General features: G+C 38.3%; 1 protein-coding gene across 3 annotated transcripts in view; it reads right to left on the bottom strand.

Annotated features, from left to right (window-relative positions):
- The window catches only part of FGF14 (fibroblast growth factor 14), a 619,177-nt gene that overhangs the window by 53,450 nt on the left and 546,997 nt on the right, over nt 1–18,730 (bottom strand). The window lies entirely within an intron of this gene.

Raw genomic sequence — 18,730 nt, forward strand, 5'->3', positions numbered from 1 at the left:
TGACAGTAGTTTAATAACCAGACTCTGCAATTAAACATACCTATCTTTAAGTTAAAATGTATTATATATTGCTTGGTTCCCAGGTGGCTCAGGGGGTAAAGAATCCACCTGCAATGCAGGAGACACAGGAAATGAGGGTTTGACCCCTGGGTTGGGAAGATCCCCTGGAGGAGAAAATGGCAACCCACTCCGGTATTCTTGCCTGAAAAATCTCATGAACAGAGTAGCCTGCTGGGTGATAGTCGAAAGGATCTCAAAGAATTGGACACAACTGAGCACATATATTGTTACTTTATTTCATACCCTACTCCATCATCAAGGTTCTTGACTTGACAGTAATTTGAGTTAGAGGACTTTTTCCTCTACTGAAAATTGTTTCTGAGTCTTTTCTAGGTGGTAGAAAGAACTGAGTGTTAAAGATTAAGTTAATTTATTGTAGTTTTTTGGTTGTTTGCTTTGTTTAGGCTTTTTAAAAAAGTTATCAGCATGCTCCTGATGTCCTAATAACACAGTGAGAGCATGACTGCCCAAACTCGAGAACACAGCTAATCAAAATTTTTTTTTCCTCAAGTTTTATGATTACTTATCATAGAACTGTATTGGACTTAAAACTGACCATTGATGTGAAAGCCCCTTCATTGCTATCTGAGTCCCTGTCCATGAGACCGGCTGGTACAAGCAGGCACTGGATGTCACCCTGACTCTGCACCAGCTGGACCAGACTGGCTGCTAATAACTCCCATCAACTAGCTCATCACTGCCCTGATATGCCAGCCAAAGGCATTAGCTCCTGGCCCAGACCACGTATTTTATTCCTTTTCACAGAATTATGAGAGTACCAGTATTCATTAAGCATCATGAACTGTCTATTCCTGTTTGCTTTACCCATTTCTCTTTCCTGGTATCTCAGCTGGTAAAGAATGTGCCTGCAATGCAAGAGACGCCGGTTTGATTCCTGGGTTGGGAAGATCCACTGGAGAAGGGAAAGGCCATCCACTCCAGTATTCTTGGGCTTTCCTGGTGGCTCAGCTGGTAAAAAATTCACCTGCAATGCAGGAGACCTGGGTTTGATCCCTGGATTGGGAAGATCCCCTGGAGAAGGGAATGGCTACCCACTCCAGTATTCTGGCCTGGAGAATTCCATGGACTGTATAGTCCATGGGGTCACAAAGAGTCGGACATGACTGAGCGTCTTTCACTTTCACTACAAGAACAGGGATTTTTATTATGTAGGCAAACACTTAACTATTTGCATATAAAGTTCTATTGATTGTCACTATGAAAGGAAAATGCTTTTGTGTTCAATTGCTGCGGCTGCAATAACATAGACCAGAGGCTAGCGGCTTACACACTGGAATTGAGTTCCTCAAAAATCTGGGGGCCTGAAGTCTGAAATCAAGGTACTGGCAGAGCTGGTCCCTCTGAAGCCTCTGTCCTTGGCTTGTGGAGGCTGCTGTCTCTCCTGGTCTTCCCTTCTGAGTCGTTACGTCTTTGTTGTTGTTCAGTAGCTCAGTCGTGTCCAACACTTTGCGACCCCATGGACTGTAGCCCTCCAGGCTCCTCTGTCCATGGGATTCTCCAGGCAAGAACACTGGAGGGGGTTGCCATGCCCTTCTCCAGGGGATGTTCCGGACTCAGGGACTGAACCTGCAACTCCTGAACTGCAGGTGGATTCTTTACCACTGCACTGTGTCCTCTTAGAAGAGCCCCAGCCTTGTGAGATTAGGACTCATTTTAAATGAATTACTTCTTTGAAGGCCCAAATTCCAGACAAGCCACATTCTGGGGTAATAGGGGAGTCAAGACTTCAACATTTTAATTGTAGTGGGACACAGTCCAGCCCATAACACTTTTCTTTTTCCAATTTGTCCGATTCTTGGGTTTCCTCCCATGGTTGCTGACTATTAAATCAAATCGCATTTATATAAGCTGCTAGAAAGTCTATGGTATGCCTTTTAAGAAACTTAAAAAGAAATCAACTGTCTCAATGATGGATACACATACAGGAAGGTCAACACTAAAAGCTCGAGTCACGTTACTAGTTAATCCTGTCCCATCTGCAAATATGCAATCTGTTTTGTCTTCCCAAATGCACTATGTTATGTACTATCTACAAGCCAGAATCCAAGGGTAATTTTGCCTTTTAATCTCCAAGTGAATATTCAAAACACAAAATAAACAATGTGGAAAAACCATGGACTATAATTTAGAAAATATGATATCACCCATGATACTAATTAATGGTGTATTCTTTAATACATTATTCAAGAGTATATTGTAAAGCTAACCCAATAATACTTTTCCTTTCTATACTGTTCTAACAAAGACAGTGAGAATCTATATGAAAGTCCTTTAAAAGCCATAAGGCGCTGTGTAAGTTACTGGGCTTCCCAGATGGCTCAGCAGTAAAGAACCCGCCTGCCAATGCAGGAGATGTAAGACATGGGTTCAATCTCTGGGCTGTGAAGATCCCCCGGGGGGGGCATGGTAACCCACTCCAGAATTCTTGTCTGGAGAGTCCCCTGGACAGAGGAGCCTGGCAGGCCACAGTCTCAGAGACTCGGACATGGCTGAAGCGACTTAGCATAGCACAGCACAACCTACTGGATAGCTGCTATTATCCATTTTTGTGATCATTATTGTATGAGCGAACGGAGGCTCCACTGTTTTCATACCTCAAGCTCTGTTAGTTGCATCTCCTGTTTAGTCCCACAATGCTCTCCACTTACCTTTAATACAGTATTCATTAGATGGTATTTTAATTGTACAGGTATTCATCTCTTTTCCCACTGGAATATAAACCCCTGAAGTAAAGGATCTTGTTTGCAAGCAGCTCTGCTTCTTCAAGGCTTAACCTTGCACAGTTTTCAGTAGAAACTCTCCCACCCTCTGCTTACTGACTGCATCTCCCAGGACACGCCAGCCCGATTTTCATTCTGGGGAGCTCACATCCTGTCTTCTCTGCTTCCTCCTCTCCAGACGGCTCCATCATTGGCTGTGGAAGGCCCACTTCCAAGGGTTTTAAACAGTCACCCCGGCGTATGTGGGATCGTAATTGGGTTTGGTGTTCGCTTTCACCCATTGCTTGCTTCTGCCCACTGTGCACATTAAATCACATAGAAACACCTGACTGTATCCAATTACCTCGCTCTTTTTTCCTTCTAAAGTCACCAGAGCGGTTCCGTTGGCATGCAGAACATGAGCAGAGAGGTACACTACTATCGAGCGCCTCTATGATTTGGGAGAACCACCCAGCTAATTCGAGATCTGCCTTCTGATTTCTTGTCTAGGTCACTGCCATCAGATTAGAGCAATTAACTGGTAATTAGGAGCCTGAATGAGAAAACTAATTCGGGGGACGTAATCATCGTCCTCCCTCCAGGAAACCGACACACGTGTGTGAGCACTGAGGGGCATTCTGAACTGTCTGCTAGTATAACAAAAAGCAGCAGCCTTGAGATGGAATGCTTGGCTAAATTAACTGATTACGAACCCAAAGCCTGTAGTCATCAGAGACCCAATCAATTCCTTTAATGTGACTGGGACATCACAAGCATGCCTCCCTTTCTTACTGTGAATGTGATCAAATTCAAAAACAAATACAAGGGGGAAGACATGGAGACAATGATTGGATTCTTCAGAGGGCATTTTCCACATAAGTCCCTATTTTATGTTTGTCATATCAGCCAGAAGGACTTGCTTTAAGTTCTAGCACTATTAAAAGCCTCATCTGTTTAGAGTTTTGAATATTTCCTCACTTGTTTTTTTTTTTTTTTTCCTCCAGGATGCTCCCTGATTTAAGGGAAATCCTACTCCAAAATCACTGTGGACAGGTGGCTGCAGCCATGACATTAAAAGATGCTTGCTTCTTGGAATGAAAGCTATGACAAACCTAGACAGCAGACAGCGTATTGAAAGGCTGAGACATCTCTTTGCCAACAAAGGTCCATATAGTCAAAGCCATGGCTTTTTCAGTCATGTACAGATGTGAAAGTTGGATCATAAAGAAGGCTGAACACTGAATAATTCATGCTTCTGAACTGTGGTGCTGGAGAAGACTCTTGAGAGTCCCTTGGAAAGTAAGGAGATGAAATCAGTCAATTCTAGAGGAATACTGAATACTCATTGGAGGGACTGATGCTGAAGCTCCAATACTTTGGCCACCTGATGCAAAGAGCCAACTCATTGGAAAAGACCCTGATGCTGGGAAAGACTGAAGGCAGGAGGAGAAGGGGACGACAGAGGATGAGATGGTTGGATGGCATAACTGACACAATGGACATGAGTTGGAGCAAACTCCGGGAGATAGCAAAGGACAGGGGAGCCTGGCATGTTGCAGTCCATAGGGTTGCAAAGAGTCGGACACAACTGAGCGACTGAACACCAATAACTCCTTCATTGTGCTTGTTTTGGATTGTATTCATTATGACTTCTTCTTCCCTCCTAGCAAAGGACCCATGATTTGCCCTGCCATCCCTTCTATATACACCCTCCTTTTAGGAGTTCATTTGCCACTACAGTTTCCATCACCATGACTTAGAAATGTCTCTGACTTCACACCTCCCTTCTTCTCTTCCACTGTGCTGTAGTTGAACATGTCCAGGACTTTTTCCATTCTAATATCTCAGTAGCTAAAATGAAGTGTGTCTGAAATGGAGCTTTCTTCCCTATGAAACCACTTCTCCTAATTTTTATACTTCCCCTTATTCACATTGCCCTTCTGTGTCTCCAGGCTTGAATCTACTGGGAGTTCTTTCTCCCTACCTTGCTCCAGACTCTCTGGGCACCAAGCACTAAAGTTTTTTTTTTTTTTTTCAATCTCCGATATCATTAGTTTTTCAAAGTTTCACGTATATTGTCATGTCTCATCTCTGATCTGCACATCTTGTAAGACTTCATCTTCTTTTCCCAGTCCAAATCGTAATTGTGGCATCACCTAGAAAACCATGCTCTTTACTGTGCATCAGATAAAATCTTCTCTTCCTCAAATCTTTCAGATTCCTCAACCATAACGAAGTTAGTTCATATCCTAAACTCTTTTCCCCTCATTAGTCTCACTTTAAAATTTAAAGCACAAACTACCATTTCCTTAAGACTCGAGTGTTCTCTAGTTACAGAAGTTTCCTGTAAAATTCAAAGATTCACAGGAACTTAAAATATTACATAAAACTATGGAGAAAGAATAATTTTTCGAATGAACATATGAAAGTTCTTATAGATATCAATAGCTTCCTAGGATGGAAAAAGAGAGACTATATTAAATGAAGAAAATGTAAATTACACTTATACATATCAAAATAATGACAAAACTTTAAAGAGTTATCATCTTTGATCATCAGATAATTTTCAGAAGCTCCCTACCTCAATGCTTCAATGAACTACATTACTATTTTAGTTTTATTACAAACAAAACACCTTTTGAGGCTGCCCTCCACTGCTTTTGGCCTTCAGCCAGATGTTAAATGTCATTCTGATTTTATGAACCTTACATTCTGTCTCCTGAGCTCCATCTACTCATTTAACTGTCTTGGCTTCCCCTCTAAATAAAGGTCTAATTCTAATATTTTCCTTTTGTTTTCACTTGTGTGTATACTCAGTTGCTCAGTCATGTCTGACTCTTTTCAACCCTATGGACTATAGCCTGTCAGGCTCTTCTGTTCATGGGATTTTGCAGGCAAAAATTCTGGAGTGGGTTGCCATGTTGTTTTTCTTTAATTTTCCCCAAATCCCTTTTTTCAGAGCTTTGCTTACTTACTGACTTTCCAATAATCTCCCTTCACTGTCTTCTAACTACTCTACCTCTCTCTTTCTCAATTTGCAACCCAGGAGTTTACTTCTTTTTCTAATAATAACCAATTGGTGTTACTACTATAATTGTATGGGAACCAATCTGCTACTAATTCCCGGAGAGTATCTTCAACTATAGTAGAGTGAGGGAAACTGGAATGTGGGTAGTGTTATTGGCTGAATTTGTTTTATTTAAATATGTACCTATATTCACTCCAAAATTAAGTGGAAATTCACCTGTAAGATATGAAATACCTAAATTCCATAAGTTAGCTGTATTTCCTGGACCTCAGTGTGCCTCACTTTTGGGAAAGTGTATAAAGGCTTCCTCCTGGGTCCTGTCCACCATGGAGATGTTGGTTAAATAATTTGGGGGCTTACAGTCGGGAATAAATATCTTAAATAAGGATCCCAAAGTGATTTTGCGGTAACTTCACCTTGGATTGTGTTATGATAAACTTTGATAAAGGATTAGAGGAGAGCAATTAGTTGTACATCTTCAGAGTATCAGTACTTCATTGTATCTATTTTCATTATAACAACTAGAATGTGGGTTCGATACTGACATGTGTGCCAAAGGACTCTTTACATTTGATAACATTTGCTATTTTTTCTTCTGCTCAGTCAATAAGCCAAATGAAGGGAAGGATTGACAGTGTTGATCAAAAACATTCGCTGGGACCGGCATGCAGGTAGCTCCTCCTGAGGGTGGCTATGAAGGAGCCCTATGTGTGCCAGGAACTGCTGGGCTCCATCTCTGGCCCTTTTGCTTTCTATCTGGGTGGTCTTTGATGAACACATTTCTCAAATCTTGCTTCCCCTATGAGTATAATATGGGCATGTTATTCCTTCACTTTGAGGGTTGCTGTGAGCATTAAATGAGAAGGTGATACAAAGTTCTATGAGCAGGAAACACACATTTGACATTCATATTTTGGAATGAGAAGCATTGTGAGATTTAATATAGTATATGAGACCCTTTGGCCTTAGGGAGCTGACAATTTACTCTCCTGCTTTCCTACAACCCCTACCCCCACCACCTGTAAATTATAATTTTTGTAAGCTCAGGAATCTCATATTACTCCTTGGGAACTGTACAACATTTAGTGGTCTGTAGAGAATAGTGGTTCAATAAATGTTTCAAGTGAGTGATATTTACAAGCCCATCTACTCTTCAGTAATTATCTTCTTCTTGCTTATATTATTATATCTTCAACTCCTTTCTCCTGCCACAAAGAGAATTTTTATTGGTGTGTCTATCAAGACCTTCTGCAGTAGTTCAAAGACACTAGAATAGCAGATTTCTAGAAGCTAGTCTCTAATCAAGAGTTGACCTTACTAGCCTCTTCAGTTCAGTAGTGTCCAACTCTATGTGACCCCATGGACTGCAGCACGCCAGGCTTCTCTGTCCATCACCAACTCCCAGAGCTTGCTCAGACTCATATCCATCAAGTCGGTGATGCCATCCAACCATCTCATCCTCTGTCATCTCCTGCTCCTCTTGCCTTCAATCTTTCCCAGCATCAGGGTCTTTTCCAATAAGCCAGTTCTTCTCATTAGGTGGCCAAAGTATTGGAGCTTCAGCTTTAGTATCAGTCCCTCCAATGACTACTACCCTCTTATCTGATCCATTAGTATTAAAATGAACACTTTCATGGTCAATTTCAAGTAAAGTTTATAAATGTTCATGAAACCCACAGTATAAAAAGGTTCTACAGATTTAGGATTTAGGAACATTAAGGGCATGAGGCCACTGAGTCCAGCTCATCCATTTGGAAAGTAAAGTTCTCTGGATGTCAAATGAGAAGCTAGATATGTTATATATATTGGCATTTAAAATTAAAATGAACATAGCATTACCTTTTCCTAGAGAATGAGTATAATGAATTATAGCACCTGATAAAGGTAAATAGAAGATGTTATTGAGGCCTCATTTAGCATTTATTTGTGACAAATGAGAAAACAAATTGTAAATCAAAATGGGTATAGTAAAAATATCTGTAATTCGCACAGGGAACATTAAACCAGAAGTCATCTTACTAATAATACAGAGTCTAAGAAAAATTCAGGTAGAATAAGCAAAATGAAAAGAAACACAGAATTAGGGAAGGTGATAAAAAAGATGACCATTTACAATGAACTATAAGCTATTTTCTTATGTCTGATGAAACCCTTTCAGTTCAGTTCAGTTCAGTTGCTCAGTCGTGTCCAACTCTTTGTGACCCCATGAACCACAGCATGCCAGGCCTCCCTGTCCATCACCAACTCCCGGAGTTTACCCAAACTCATGTCCATTGATTGAGTCGGTGATGCCATCCAACCATCTCATCCTCTGTCGTCCCCTTCTCCTCCTGCCCTCAATCTTTCCTAACATCAGGGTCTTTTCAAATGAGTCAGCTCTTCGCATCAGGTGGCCAAAGTATTGGAGTTTCAGCTTCAACATCAGTCCTTCTAATGAACACTCAGGACTGATCTCCTTTAGGATGGACTGGTTGGATCTCCTTGCAGTCCAAGGGACTCTCAGAGAGTCTTCTCCAACACCACAGTTCAAAAGCATCAACTGTTCAAAAGCATGAAACCCTTAGATCAGAGGTAAAGAGCCCCGATTCAAACCCAGACACCCTGTGGATCACTGAAATAATAGGAAATAAAGCAAAGCGGTTTCTGGTACCAAATGACAGCTTTTCATTTTAGTGTCACTTGGGTTGACAATTGATACACAGGACACATGTCACAACTCATCACTGCCTATCCTACAGATAGGCACCTTGGAAGTTTCTAGCAAAAAATGAAAACCCTGAAGAACACAGTGAAGTCTTATTTCATGAGGAGAACTAAGATCAAGGTCATTTTTGTGAAGGAAAAAAAAATTGAAGAAAATATTATTGCTTTCTGCCCCAGACTGCCACTGCAAGAGGGCTATCAAAAATCAGGCTTGCTGTTAGTCACAAATCCAACATCATGAAACAAAGCCTGTGCACACATATTTTCTTTTTCTCCCCTTTCATTTTTCTCTTTCCTTAACCAATTGAACCCACATTTAAAAATCAGGAGGACATACATAAAATTGAGATTTCTAGCTTTCTCTTGAAAAGGGGCTTCCCTGGTGGTTCAGATGGTAAAGAAACTGCCTGCAATGCAGGAAGCCCAGAGTTAGATCCCTGGGTCGCAAAGATCCCCTGGAGGAGGAAATGGCAACTCACTCTAGTATTCTTGCCTGGGAAACTCTATGGACAAAGGAGACTGGCAGGCTACCGTTTATGGGGTTACAAAAAGTTACACATGACTGAGCATGCACACATACTCACTGCTTTGAAAACAAATTATACTCCATTTCTTCAATTTTAAAATTTATGACCTGACCAAAGAAAATGAAAGTTATCAACCTTAGGGATAAACTGCAACAATTGTTATGAATTTCTCTGTGTGTTCAAACTCAATAAAAACATGGATGCTTAGTCAGCACAGTCTTTAAAAAAGCAATATTATCCTCTCATTGTCTTCAAGTTATTTCAAAAAGTCAGTTTTTTTATCCAGAGACAGAAAACTATAAGGAAAGTATGGATTAAGAAAATGCACACTGTTATCAGTAGATGGTAGAGCTTCCCTGGTGGCTCAGTGGTAAAGAGTCCATCTTCCAATGCAGGAGACATGGGTTCAGTCCCTGGGTCGGGAAGATCTCCTGGAGAAGGAAATGGCAACTCACTCCAGTATTCTTGCCTGGAGAATCTCATGGACAGAGGAGCCTGGCGGGCTATAGTCCATGGGGTTGCAAAAGAGTTGGGCACAACTTAGTGACTGACAACAAAAAATCAGTAGACGGTAAGATTTTTTTTTTTTTAATTATGGAAGTATTTGCTAAAGGCATTTTCTGTCCTTAGATACAAGCTAGTCCAAAAATTTTTCTGTGTATCTCCTCTCAGTGCTTTAGAAGGATTTTATTTTATCTATCTATTCATTTTCAGATTTGATTAAGGAGATATGCATTGTCATGCAAAACAACAAAACAAAACTCAAGTGTCTATTTTTTTCTAGTGGAAGAAAATAAATAAATCTGATCTCCATATATCTTACATATTTCCCCTAGAGTACTAATAAAGATAAAATATATTAAGAGCATGTAGTGGACCATTTAATTCCACACAAATATTTTGCTGTGATGGCAAATCCAACAAATAAGGAGAGAAGGATTAATTTTTAAATTAAGGATGAATGTTCTAGAAAAGCTTGAGGTAACTTTCTGGTTTTTATCTCAGCCTCTGATATGAAAAATATCCTATGATAAAATAATTTGACCTTAGAATAATTATTATGCTGATTCATAGACAGCAGATTTTATTGAAATTGTAACTCATATGTCTAATTGTCCAGAAAATAATAGGTAAGAAAAAGAAATACAGACTGAAGTTTGAACAATACTACTCCACATCTCAGATGTCTAATTGGTGTTTGGGGGGTGGAAATGGTGATTAAAACTGAATATGCCTTGATCAACTGATGAGAAATTATGTCTTAATTTTTTTTTCAAAGACATAACTGTTTTTCTCTCATCCAGGTCCTCACAATTATGCTTCAAAACAAATCAGAAACACAAAAGACTTCTCACACTCTCATGCTGAAAGGATCTTGAGATAAAATAGAAAAAAAATGTGACAAAGAATTTCTTATAAGAAGTCATGGCCTTCTTATATGGACACAGGAATATATATCTTATATATCTTTCTTTTTTCTCTTTAAACTTTTTTTTCATTTGTCATTGATAGTGAGATTTAAAACCATTCCTCAAGATTACATTTGGTAAATAGTAGACACGGACATTACATCATATAGTTTAATACTTTGATCTCTAAAAACTTAAAGAGGTATCATATATTTGGCCTACAGAAACATAGCAGATGTTGTGTTTTTTAATGTTATATTATCAAATATAGTGGAAAAAATGAAAAAATTCAGGAAATATTAAACCGTTTATGTTTTAACCATGGGAAACTAAATTCAAATGGCATTATATGTGAATCCCAGAGACATTTATAGACTTTAAAACTCAAAACATAGCCTTGATCACATTGTCTAAGTATTACATTCCATTAAGGACAGAACTCATTCCCATTCATTCACTGACAATGGTAGTTGTCTAAAGAGCAGTGAGTAAAATTTCACCAACACAGATGACTGAGCAATGGGATAGAGATCTTTGGGATTAAAACAAAAATTTCTTCTTAACAGAAATGCCTAAAGTGTAGGTTAGTATTTTTATTTTATGATGTATTTGCTTAAAAATCTCACTTTTAAAAATATATATATAAATATGTCTGTGGGTCAATGAACAATTTTGCAATGAATAGACTAACAGAAATTTTAAATCATATGCATCTTGTGAGTTGTCATTTTACATTTTGTGTGGGAAGATGAGTTGTGTTTTCCTGTGTCCATTGGAGGGCTGTTCAGACAAACAATTGCCTGTATAAACGACTGAACTATGGTATTAGGTAGAGACGTGTGAGTGTGTTTGTGCATGTGTGTGTGTGTGTGTGTGTTGGACTTATAATTGTGTGGGTTGGAGAAAGTAATGAGAAAGTCAGGATAACCAATGACCTTTGCTTGACATTCATAAAATTTCAAGGTCACTTCAATTTTGAACTATTATTTCCTAAAACTATTAGTAGTTATTGGATTTTACTATTAGGCAGAGGTATGTTTAATTAAAAGCATTAATCACTTGGCGATGAGTTGTTCTGAAGTAAAGACTATCTCATATAGGTACAATAAACACAAAAGACTTGCTGCATATGAAAGATTTCTGGTGAATTTTTAATGCATCGTGGGTGTACAGAATTCATGCATATCTACTCGAATCTCAGTGTTACTTGACTTTTTTCTTTAACTCAAGTCCATTTGGGGATGGAAGGTTGTGGAGATACTTTTTTTTTCCCTGTCTGATCTTTCTCATTTCACATTCAAAGCTGTTACCGCTGATATCCCTTTTGTCTTTCAAATCTGAAGTTTCTTAGGCTCCATGAGCCCAGAGGATAGAAAAGTCATATCAATGTCTGGGTGTGACATTGATGCCATGTCTCCTAAGCCTCCTTCACTCCTGCCCAAACTCAGCTGTTGTTCTCTCGATAAGCAGAGGGGTGCCTGCGAGCCATAAGGGCAAAAGCACTGCTGAGGGGATTTGCTCCAGTGAAAGATCTCTTTTCATAGTTTGGTGCTGGATAAAAAGATTTAGAGCTGAGAAACATGGCTTTACATCAATTTGAATAATGTATGGCACTCACAGAAACACTGAGAAGGCAAATGTTTGGTGGGGGGGAATTGCATAAATAGATGGTGTGGTATTACTTTGCAATAGTCATTACTTTTTCTCACCATTTCAAATTCAGAATTTTGTTTCTGTTCTCCCTGGAAGACCACTTCCCATTCCCTTCCCAAAGCAAAATATTCTTAGGATATTAGGAAGACAACCCAAAGCAAGGAGAAAGATATGAGGGCAGTGATATAGTAAAAGATTAAACAAGAAAGACTTTATGAAAATGCTTACAGAGAATAATTCAAACAGAAGAAGACAGCTAAAAATGGTCTTCAGTATTGTCAACTGTAATAATTTCATGGAAGTTCTGGTAGGAATGACATGATAACAGTTACAGAGGCATGCACATGGGTCATAAGCTGGAATCAAGATAACTGGGAGAAATATCATTTCAGATACGCAGATGATACCACTCTAATGGCAGAAAGCAAAGAGGAACTAAAGAGCCTCTTGATGAGGGTGAAAGAGGAGAGTGAAAAAGCTTGAAGCTCAACATTCAAAAAAACTAAGATCATGACATCCAATCCCATCACTTCATGGCAAATAGATGGGGAAACAATGGATACAATGACAGATTTTATTTTCCTGGGCTCCAAAATCAAATGATTTTCCATATAAGTAATTACATGAGAACGCCACTTACTGTAATATACAGATATCTGAATCTACTGAATATCTGTCTGTCTTTATCTCTCATGCCTATCCCCTCTCTTCTCTTTCTCTTTTTTTCTTTTCTTCTACATTTCTCTCTTTCGGTGCTTCTTATAACCTTTATCTATTAATTAGTCATCATTTATCAATTAAGTGACTCTTTTTTAACCTAATAAAAATTTGTAATGTCATGTTTAATTTTACAAAGCTGTTAATGTAATGCTTTCTATATCTTAAATGTTGCAGCAAGAAATCCAGTTAAGATTCCTTAATAAAGTATAAAAAATTATGTTTCCATGCAAATCTAGAGAACGAGAAATCAGCTTTTGCTAGCAGAAACAGAACGAGCTATTAGTAATAAAAATATGGTTGGAGGCTGCAATTTCACATCACTCTGTTTTTGAAAGGCATTATGACACCAAACAGCTTTTATTATCTGGAAATACCTACTGGTAGAGTGGTCTCCAAATAAGATATTAAGCTAACTTGTCTTTTTAGAAATTTTTTCCAGGTAAAGGCTTTGCACATATATTGGATGAAGGTAGTGACGTCTGGATATCAAATAGAAAAATCCAAAGCTTATGTTACTTTTCAATAATTTACAATTAATGTAAGGAAAACATGCTCATAAAATATAGAAATTTAGCACATGATATAATTTACAATTTCTTCTTTTCCTATATTATGTGAAAAGTATATTTCGGTCCTTACTACAATTCTTAGATAAGAATTCTATGAATTCATCTTACACTCTTTCATTCTAATTAATTACCAGAAAGTAGACAAAATTTGACTGTAAGCTTTAAAGCCCTCTGGAGTCCCTGACTTCTGATAGACTGAAGAACTGATCCAGTGCTTTTTCACTTGCCTATATGTCCTATATTAAAAGTGTGACAGTGATGCCTATATTTTCACAATCCAGGCAAATCTTTTCACTTATTGTATATGTTGTACAGTGAAACAATATACCACAATGAATTAATGAAAGTGTGCATAGAAAAATACTTTGCATACAAAAAAGAGCTCAGTTTAGCTTCCAGGATTTTATTTCTGTTTTCAGAAAACATGATTAAAAATACTTAACCATCTAGCTTTTTACCATGACCAGTAACCACGACAGCAGTCATTAGCTTCATGTCATATCTGTGACTGTCACCATACACGCACCTGGCTGTCCCAGGTGCAGGCTCTGCAGAGCTTACCATAAAATCTAAAAATAGTAAAACTCATGCTAATGAAGAAAGGACTTCATTTTTCTTCTCTAATTCACAATTTATCAATTATTCTACAAATGAGTGCAGAGGGCTGTCACCAGTTGAGATGACCTAAACTAGCAGAGTCAAACAGGTAAAGGGACTTATAGCAAAGCGGTTACAGCTCAAAACAATTTTGCTCTTGGATCTAGGGTAAAAGATTCATTCAAGATGCATGACAGACTAAAGGACTTTAATACATCAGAGAATGAAAAGTTCATCCTGAGTCCTAGGATTCTTGAACTAACTGAGATTAACTCTTGGCTAAATGGATCATGGTGTTAGCTGCTGACTTTACAAACAGGGCCAGCTATCTAATAAACACATTCACTCCTCACAGCAAGCCTATTAAGGTGTTTTCGTTATGATCCATGTTTTGTGGAGGAAGAAACTCCCTAAGGCAACACAACTAGCTAGTGAATTGGCAGAGTCTGTATTTGAATCAAGAGTTTGACCTCTTAACTAATTTAGATTGTAAGCTTCTTGAAAACTGAATCTACAACTCAATCATTTTTGTATTCCCTATGGTATTTGCGGGCTTCCCAGGTGGTGCTAGTGGTAAGGAACTCACCTGCCAATGCAGCAGATATAAGAGACATGGGTAAGATCCCTGGGTTGGGTGGTTCTTCTGGAGGAGGGCATGGCAACCCACTCCAATATTCTTGCCTGGAGAATCCCATGGACAGAGGAGCCTAGTGGGCTACGGCCTATAAGGTCGCACAGAGTCAGATATGACTGAAGCAACTTAGCATGCACGCACGCATGGTATGTGTGCACAACTGTACTAGGACATGATTTTTAAAATCCCACTTCATTATTACTTTCCTAATGTACATATTATAATAATCACAGCTCTGTCCTTCCCAAAATTCATTGCAAGTGAACAACACCATAATTCACTTTACATGCATTAAAGTGAATAATAATAATGCAGTAATAAATGCAGTTCCTAGCATCAGGTAGAGCATGCTTCCTGGCCTATCTAATACCCGAATGACAGCATCACTCCTGCTGTGTCATGAATCTCTTACTCACCCAGGTCAGACCCTTGTCTCCTTAGTGGGCAGCCACAGGACTTCAGCCCTACATCACCCAGGCTCTATTCCTCTCTGCTTACAGCTTCCTCCTCACATTCCACTCACATTACTGCTCCAACATTAAGGGTATCACTAACCAACACCTAAGGGGCTCTTTTTTTTTTTAGGTTGGTTCATAGTCCATTCATACAAAGATGTTTATTTTATAGTTTCCAAAATATCTGGTATTCTATTTTTTCAGAGAAATCTCTGAATCTTGTATTTTTCATGATGAGGTACCAAAGGGCAAATTTGGAAGAGCCTGGACCATCTCAGTGTGACTTTGGGCATGACACAACTTCGATAAGCCTCTCTTTTGCACCCCTAAAATGAAAGGATTGGCCTAAATATTTAAGGTTATCTTTTAGGTCTAAAGTTTGAAGGTCTCTAAGAAGTAATTCTGTTACTGTTTGTATTATCCAGTGAAAGATGAACAAATAAATTTGCTATTTAATTTCCTAAATTGAAAGATGATAGGAAAAAGGATCCCAGAGCATGTTATTAGATCTGGTACCAAGGGATTTATCACCAACCGGTTACATGACTGCTAAACCACTTCAATTTTATTGAAGTTCCCTCATTTACAATAAAAGTGATTGAAAAATACTCGACTTTCCCAGTTGGATTGCTCTCTGGAAAATACATGATAGAATTATTTAACAGTGTTACATGACTGGAAACTCTGTATACTATTACTCAAATCATCATCAGTTAATTGGTAAGTTTTAGATCTTGGAGAGTTCCTAGGGAAGATGTTTTTACTATCAAGAAGAGAGTGAACAGGATCCAGAAGCTTTGCAAACTAAAATGGGCAAGAATATACCTTTATTTTCATGAGTCTGTTACTGAACTTTCACATTTTCTTCCACTGTGCACATAAGCAGCAAGCCACAATGGTATTATCAATAACTAACATTTTGTTATTTATAGAAAGTAGAGGTATTTTCATTTTATAATTAGTTGCAGAAACCTCAAAATATTTACGCACATCACTATTTAGATTTGCCACTAGATCTTACTTAATATGTTAATTAAAAATCTACATCATTATATCATTTTTTACATTTTGAAAAAATGCATTTCAATGTTATTGCTTTCCTTAGCCATATATGCACTTTCATTTTGTGCATCTCAAAATGCTTTTCTAAGAAGATGCCCAAAGGATTGAACAGACGGCCAAAGGGGAGAAGTCCATTGGAAAACATTTCTAGTTTGAAGGTGAAGAAAGATGCAATACCAACCTCACCGTAGTACATACAGGCAGCAGCCAGACCTCCACCCACAACCAGAACTCCTGCATGTCAGAGCTGTGTTCTTTCTTCCACCCATGCCTTCCCTCTAAGTCACAATTACCATGTCCTTGACCTCTGAACCTTAACCATTATTTGATCAGGAAAAAAAAAAAGAAAAAAAAATTCAGATCGACTCTGTATGAAGTCTTCTAGAAACTGATATATTTAAAATTAAAATAGGAAATAATATAGAAAAGAATGTACATAGAGGTATAACTGAGTCACTTTGCTGTAGGGCAGGAGTTGATACAACATTGTAAATTAACTATGTTTCAATAATATTTAAAAAAATTATTGACAAATAAACATTTTATTGATACATAAATGAAACTTTTTACTGATAAAAATTTTATTTATCAATGAAAAATAAACAAAATTAAAAGTTTCATGTATTTGAGTTACATTGCCTCTAATGGAAAGTGTATACAGGTAAGCAGCTCCTTTAGAACACTATCCTCAGAGATGCTTGCTTGTTCCTAAAGCAATCTTAACAACTGGGCTTTGATGAAGAATCAGAGGAACTAAGATGATGGTTGGGCTTAATTTAAAAGGCCTCTGAGAGCAGTACCCGGCAACACCCGGCATTTTAAAGGTCAAAGGACCTAAACACCAACACAGCTACAGAATTTAATCATCAAACAGGTCTTTTCCATATCGTAAGCCGTCAGATGATAGGATGAGCGTTTCTGCTTATTTGTAATGGAAGTCAAGTAATCCTTACAAGCCAAAAAAGTGGAGAGACAGATAAACACTTCCTCTAAAAGCATGGTCCCCAGACCAGAAACACAGGCATCACCTGGGAGCTGGTAAATGCAAAAACTCTGGTCCCAGCCATTGACCTAGAATTGCATTTTAGCAAGATCGCCAGGTGAGTTGTGTGCACATTAAAGTTTAAGAAACACTGTCCAAAGAAGGGGAAGCTGAAAAAAATGTGTAAAATGGACCTATGCAAAAGCATAGTTTGAGGATTTAAAAAAATGTATCTCCATCATTTTTACATCTTAAAGCAGAATTTATACTTTTTTGCTATTTAGTTGCTAAGTTGTATCCGACTCTTTGCAACCCCATGGTCTGTAGCCCGCCAGGCTCCTCTATCCATGGGAATACTGGTGTGACCTGCCATTTCCTTTTCCTGAACCAGGGATTGAACCTGCATCTCCTGCATTGGCAGGCAGATTCTTTACCACTGAGCCATCAGAATTTATATGCTATAAAATTTACCCATTAAGAGTGCAATTCACCCATTAAGAGTGCAATTCAATGAGTTTTAGTAAATGTAAACAATCCTGCAGTCATAACCATGAGTGAAGATTTAGAACATTTCCACCAAACCTATAAGTTCCTCAGGTCTTTTACAATCTATCCTTTCTTTCATCTTTACTCAGAAAAAACTATTTATCTGCTGTGGGAGGCTATGATCTAGTCTTTTGTAGAAATCTCATGTAAATGCAGCCATATATTATTTAGCAGATTTTTTGGTTTGACTTCTTTCACCTAGCATGACATTTTTGAGATTGACCTAAGTGAATCAGTATTATGCTTCTCTTTATTGTTAAATAACATTTCCTTGTCTGGATGGATAGTACTTCGTTCATCCATTTACCAGTTGCTGGATATTTGTTTTTTTTCCAGTTTTGGACTTACTTTGAATAATAATGCAATAAACTTTGGCAGATAAGTCTCTGTGTCTCCAAAATGGTTTTGATAACTGTCAATCAACAATATAATGTATAAGTAATGAGCAAGTAAAAAAAAAGTAAGCAAATTTATTAGTCTCCTAGACAATTATTCTTACAATATCCATTAGTACCAACAAAGTGGGCATTTCCAAATGTGGGGAGAGAGCCCAGGATGTCAAGTGGAGGAAAGAATGGAGATACTGTAAACTAGAGGAAGACTGACTTCCCTATTAGCTCTGGATACTGATATTTGAGTGGGTGGAAAGTAGGCAAAAGTGGGAGTCTATATAAAGTTATGATGTTTATGGGAAAGTCCAGTAATCGCATTGTTGTGGCAAGAAGGTGACAGGTTACAGTAAATCGTTAAGTGCAAGAAACACAGGGCAGATGTTTGTCAAAGAAATCAAGGAAAGGTACTCAGTTCATTTTAAGATGAAAGGTTGGTTTATGAAGTGTGTCCGAGTCTCAGACCTTTAAAGGAGGCTCACTGATTGAACAACACGGCGCCCCAGAGGGCTGATCACAGACAATGTCCATCAGCTCCTAGATGCCCACCTGGAATTCTTTTGTGATGCTGCAGCTACCAAGGCTGTGAGGCTGCCCTTAACCTTATATTTTAAGAAGTTCTCGAGACAAGGCAAGAGAGGTTGAAGACACTTTGGCAAAAGCAGATGAATGGAAC

Source organism: Giraffa tippelskirchi, chromosome 12 (assembly GCF_054371585.1).
Source record: "Giraffa tippelskirchi isolate mGirTip1 chromosome 12, T2T-mGirTip1v1.2.pri, whole genome shotgun sequence".
NCBI lineage: Eukaryota > Metazoa > Chordata > Mammalia > Artiodactyla > Giraffidae > Giraffa > Giraffa tippelskirchi.